The sequence below is a fragment of the Phacochoerus africanus genome, chromosome 11 (assembly GCF_016906955.1).
Source record: "Phacochoerus africanus isolate WHEZ1 chromosome 11, ROS_Pafr_v1, whole genome shotgun sequence".
Classification (NCBI taxonomy): domain Eukaryota; kingdom Metazoa; phylum Chordata; class Mammalia; order Artiodactyla; family Suidae; genus Phacochoerus; species Phacochoerus africanus.
In genome coordinates this window covers 114,170,188-114,175,691 of record NC_062554.1, presented here as the reverse complement: position 1 = coordinate 114,175,691, position 5,504 = coordinate 114,170,188, and positions in this window count along the sequence as shown.

Genomic DNA, 5,504 nt, shown 5'->3' with positions numbered 1-5,504 from the left:
TTAAATCCATCTCTGTCTCTTGATCAGCTCCATTTTCTTCTTTAATGGAGGCTCAATTGCTGTTGATTCACTAGTTCTCTTCCTCAGCTCTGTGCTGCAATTAGATCCAGAACCCAAGTGCTGATGGTGTATGTAGGGGAGGAAGAGGTTTGGACACAGAATTTTCACCAGGGTAGGCAGATTTTGTTCTGTCTCCAAATATACAGGGGAGTAAAGGACTAAAAAGGGTTGTAGAAAAAGAAGATTAATTACAAGTTTTCCTCTATTCCATATTCAATGTTACTAGATTTAGTCTCAGCCCAGATTATAATTATGAGCAGGCTGGGACCTGGGACCCTTTGCTACAGTGGCTGCAGTGTTTGCACCTGGACAAACATCTCAAGCAACAAAATACAGAGAAACTATAAGGGACTAAAAATAACTGCATGCCTGCACAGTTAGGGCAAATTATGGAAAACAAGACATAAAAAACAAACAGACCAACTTCCACTTCTGAAGAGCTGAGAACAAAGCAGGGTGTTAGGAGCAAAATCAGGGTACTATGTATGCCCCCTGCATACAACACCATCAAAGGGGGAGGCAAACCATCTAAGCTGCCCCTCTGGACCCACCCCTGGACCCACCCCTATCCTCACCCCATTTAAGGAACTCCCCAAACCCCCACGTGGAGGAGTGAGCAAGCAAGGGAAACTGCTGCTTGTTTTTGCTCCCTCCTGCTGCAACAGGGACCCCAGTAAGGCCTTGCTTGAAGTTCTTGTCTGGCTACTTATCAATTTCTATTGATTAAGGAGGCCAAGAGCCCTGGATAGTAACAATTAGACATTATAAAAGAAGATCTAAGCAAAATAACACATTAGTCAAGAACTTGAAATGAATCTGTATGTTAGCTTTTTAAAATCTTTCACTTAGATCATCTTCATACTAATTGGTAACATAATTGCTGCAAAGTGAATACATGGCTTATTTGTTGAGTCCATGCCATGATCTGCCATGCCTCCTCCATTACAAATTCCCCTGACGTTGTCTATCTATTTCTGATATTTTCCAGTGTTCTCTTTGTCATTTTATTTCTTTTCTATATCTCATTCCAATCTTGATTGGGATTTCATTCCTGAACTTTCTCAGATGTGAAGTTTCAAGAATAATCACATCACCCAGGATAATGGAGCTCCTTCCTTGCTTTCAAGATCTTTGTTTCACTCTGGGGAAAGGAAAGCCAGCCCTGACACACCTTGCCCAGTGACAAGAACAATCATTCAACTTTGTTCTTCTAAAGCTTCCAAATTAATCTTGATCCTGACACAATTAACTGATGAAGATCTCTCTTCCCATTATCTGTCTTGGGAACCACTCCTCTCTGAAATCTCTGCTAGGGGTCACCTCCTCTGTGCAGTTTTGTTTTGTTTGTTTTTGTTTTTGGTCTTTTTGCCATTTCTTGGCCCAGTCCCACGGCATATGGAGGTTCCCAGGATAGGGGCCTAATCGGAGCTGTAGCTGCCAGCCTATGCCAGAGCCAGAGCAACACGGGATCCGAGCCGTGTCTGCAACCTACACCACAGCTCACGGCAATGCCAGATCCTTAACCCACTGAGCAAGGCCAGGGATGGAACCCGCAACCTCATGGTTCCTAGTCGGATTCGCTAACCACTGCGCCACAACGGGAACTCCTCCCCTGTGCAGTTTTAATGGCGGGCAGGGTCTGTTCATTTTTCATCTTCAAAGCCCATTGTCTTTCTTGAGGCAGACAATAAATGTTGATGTTCTAGGCAGAAGCGGGGAAATACGCTTCAGTTTCTGAGAAAACCTGCTTCTGTTGTGTCAAAGGCTAGTGATCCACCGAGACTCATACTCAGGAGGATGGTGAACTAAGAAACCACATTATCTACCTCTTCTTCTCTCTTCACAGAGACTCACTAGAAGAAAGTGATCCCCTTTATCTCACTTCCCTCCTTCTGCACTTGCTCTCTGTGGAACAGGAGGTTGCAAATGAACTTGAGATACTGATTACCAGGTAGGGGGGAAAGACGGTGTCTACCTCTTCAGTTCTCATGATCTCATTTGATCATCAATTCCACTCAGGAAGGCAGGTAGATTAGACATAACCACATCTCATAAGCAAACAAGTTTAAGAAAATTCCAAAGTTCAAGAAAATTCCACAGTATCATTCTTAGTTACTGAATGGCCAGGTCTCCAGACTCATATCCAATCACACGAAATGCCCACTGGTACAGACGTTTAGAGTATTGTGTAATAATAACAGCCATGTTTTCCCTTCATAAATGTAAAGATACTTTCATATATATTATCTACTGTCAATCCAGGAATAAATCGCTGAGATTCCATGCCACCAATTCTACTGATCAGGAATTGATCTTTCTAGTAAGCAAATATGCTTACCTCATGTAGTCTCTTTGCATCACAGTAATTACTTCATAATTTTCCTAAAACTTTAGGTGAATTTATCTTTTTATTTATTTATTTATTTATTTTGCTCTTTAGGGCCACACTTGTGGCATATGGAGGTTCCCAGGCTAGGGGTCTAATTGGAGCTACAGCTGCCGGCCTACACCACAGCCACAGCCACAGCCACAACAACGCCAGATCTGAGCCACGTCTGCAAACTACACCACAGCTCATGGCAACGTCAGATCCTTAACCCACTGAGCGAGGACAGGGATCGAACCCACAACCTCATGGTTTCTTGTCGGATTTGTTTCTGCTGTGCCACGACAGGAACTCCAGGTGAATTTTTTAATTAAAATATATGTATTTGAATCTAAACCCCATGGCAGCAATGTGATCCTCCAAGAAGACAACCTCAGTGATTGGATGTATTGTGATTTGAAATGAAACCAAAAGACTTTCTAAAAACTGAAATATGATTGACATATAACACTGTGTGAGTTTCAGAGGTACAATATGTTTATTTGACACAGTTATATGTTGCAATATGATCACCACCTTAGCATCAGTTAACACCTCTATTGTGTCACATAATTATCACTTCTTTTATGGTGGGAACAATTAAGATTTAGTCTTTTAGCGATTCTGAATTTTAAAATACTATTGTCCATATTAACTACACTGTGCATTAGATCTCCATGAATTATCTAGTGATTAGAAGTTTGTACCTTTAAACAACATCTCCAGAATTCCCACACCTCCAGTCCCTGGCAACCACCAAATGACTTTTATTTATTTATTTATTTATTTATTTATTTTCCAAATGACTTTAAAGTAGGAAGTCCACTAAACCATAAAATAGGAATTCCTCCTCCTCGGGAGTTCCCATTGTGGCTCAGCAGTAACGAATCTGACTAGGATCCATGAGGACACATGTTCAATCCCTGGCCTTGCTCAGTGGGTTAAGGATCAGCATTGCTGTGAGCTGTGGTGTAGGTCACAGATGCAGCTCGAATCTGGAGTTGCTACAGCATAGGCCAGCAGCTCTAGCTCCCATTCAACCCCTAGCTTGGGAACATCCATGTGCCACATGTGCAGCCCTAAAAAAAAAAAAAAAATGGAATTCCTCTAAAGTCTCCAGCAGATTATAACAATTGAAGGTAGAGAAATATATTATTCATATCCATAGCCCCATAGCACTCTGCCTAGCATATACTACACTTTTAAAAAACGTTGAATGAATGAATGATTTTATTGTCTATAGAACTTCACTCTCAGAACCCCTACCTAAGCAATTTCCAAGCCTGGGGTTTTATGATTGCCTATAATCCTAGAGCCCGAATGTAAGATCATTATAATTCAATAAGGAAAGTTGAAGAGAGCTACAATAGCAAACTCGGGGATAATAGATTAGATCCCAAAGAAAGATTTAATCTCTAACAAAGACCATGATCACAAATACACTTTGCCTACCTTGAACTAGAAGACAGGTAAATGGAGCTCCTATCATGGCTCAGTGGTAACAAATCCGACTAGTATCCATGAGGACATGGGTTCCATCTGTGGCCTCACTCAGTGGGTTAAGAATCCAGCACTGCTATGAGCCATAGTGTAGGTCACAAGTGCAGCTTGGATCTGGCATTACTGTGGCTGTGGTGTAGGCCAGCAGCTGCAGCTTGAATTCAACCCCTAGCCTGGGAATTTCCATGTGCCATGGATGTAGCCCTAAAAAGACAAAAAAAAAAGTAATTTATCTGAAGTTGCAGGGCATCAAGGGAGGTGGACTGTCCTTAGAGAAGATTGGAAAGAGAAGACAAGTTCTATGGTAACCGATATGCTCTGGGATTGTTACTTATTTTCTGCTTGAGAAGAGCAGACAGTTTTAGTCGGTCTTATCATCTCTATTTTGCCCAAGTGGGGAAAGGTGCATTTTCATGAGTTGTATTAGGACCCGTTTGTGCTTAATTCTGATAGAAGTCAGTGCTAAAAAAGACGCTTGGGACCCAGCCAGAATGGGAAATTCAAATTCCATGAAAAATTGACAAAGGGATATTTCTTTTTTTGTAGGGAGAATTTCCCCAAGGAACAAGAAGAAATATTCTCTTGTTTGACTGCTCCACAAGGAAGCTTAAAGTAGTTACTGGTTCCTTGAGGTCTGCCTTCTGTAGAGGAGAACGATTTCTTGAGAGGCAGGAACTCTGGGAAGTTGGCATATTCTAACCAACCATCTGCCACTAATCATCTGGTGCCAGGGGTGGGTTAATGCAGGGGTGGGGAGGCACTGAATGATGCAGTGGTGAAAATCAGACTTAGATAGAGCTGTGTTCTCATCCTGACTCTGCCTTTTATTTACTGTAGAAATGCAGATAAGGCCATTCTAAGCTTCTTCTCTTCTGGTTTTGTTATTTCCACCAAAAATGACCTGTTCTTTTGTCCTCCTCCAACAGAAAAACTGCTTCAAACTTGTTCTAAGTCCAGATCCACTTTTCTTGTTTGTTTTCTTTATTTTTTAAAGTTTTATCGAAGTATAGTTGATTTACAATCTTGTGTTAATTTCTGCTCTCCCACACAGTGATTCAGTTACATATACACAAACACCATTTTTTTTTTTTCAGATTCTTTTCCCTTATAGATTCAGATCTGCTTTACAAGCAGCCTTTGTGGCTGGAAATTTTAGCTTATACCAGGGGCCGCTTGTTTACATTGCATATAAATCTAAGCTATTTGCCCAAGGCCCTGGCTCAGCAGAATGTTAGACTCTGTTAAATCTTTTGGAGGCATTCCTGAGATTAAATATAATTTATCTATATCCATTTCCTCATGGGATACTTGACCCGCTTTTATGTAGCTATCTATCCCAGTAACTCAGTCCTGTCCAATCATGTCTAATGTACTTAGAGCCAAGTTATGAAATATTCTCTCCCTGATGCCCTTGAAGTACCTTTTTATTCAGACTTAACTGTTCCTCTAAAATGTATATCCCAGGACAGGAAATATATATTGAGATTATCAGATTTGAGTCAAATCTGACTACAATGGCAATTCATTGCCATTCATTCACTTGTTTATCAAATGTATTATTGGGCAACTATTGGCAGCT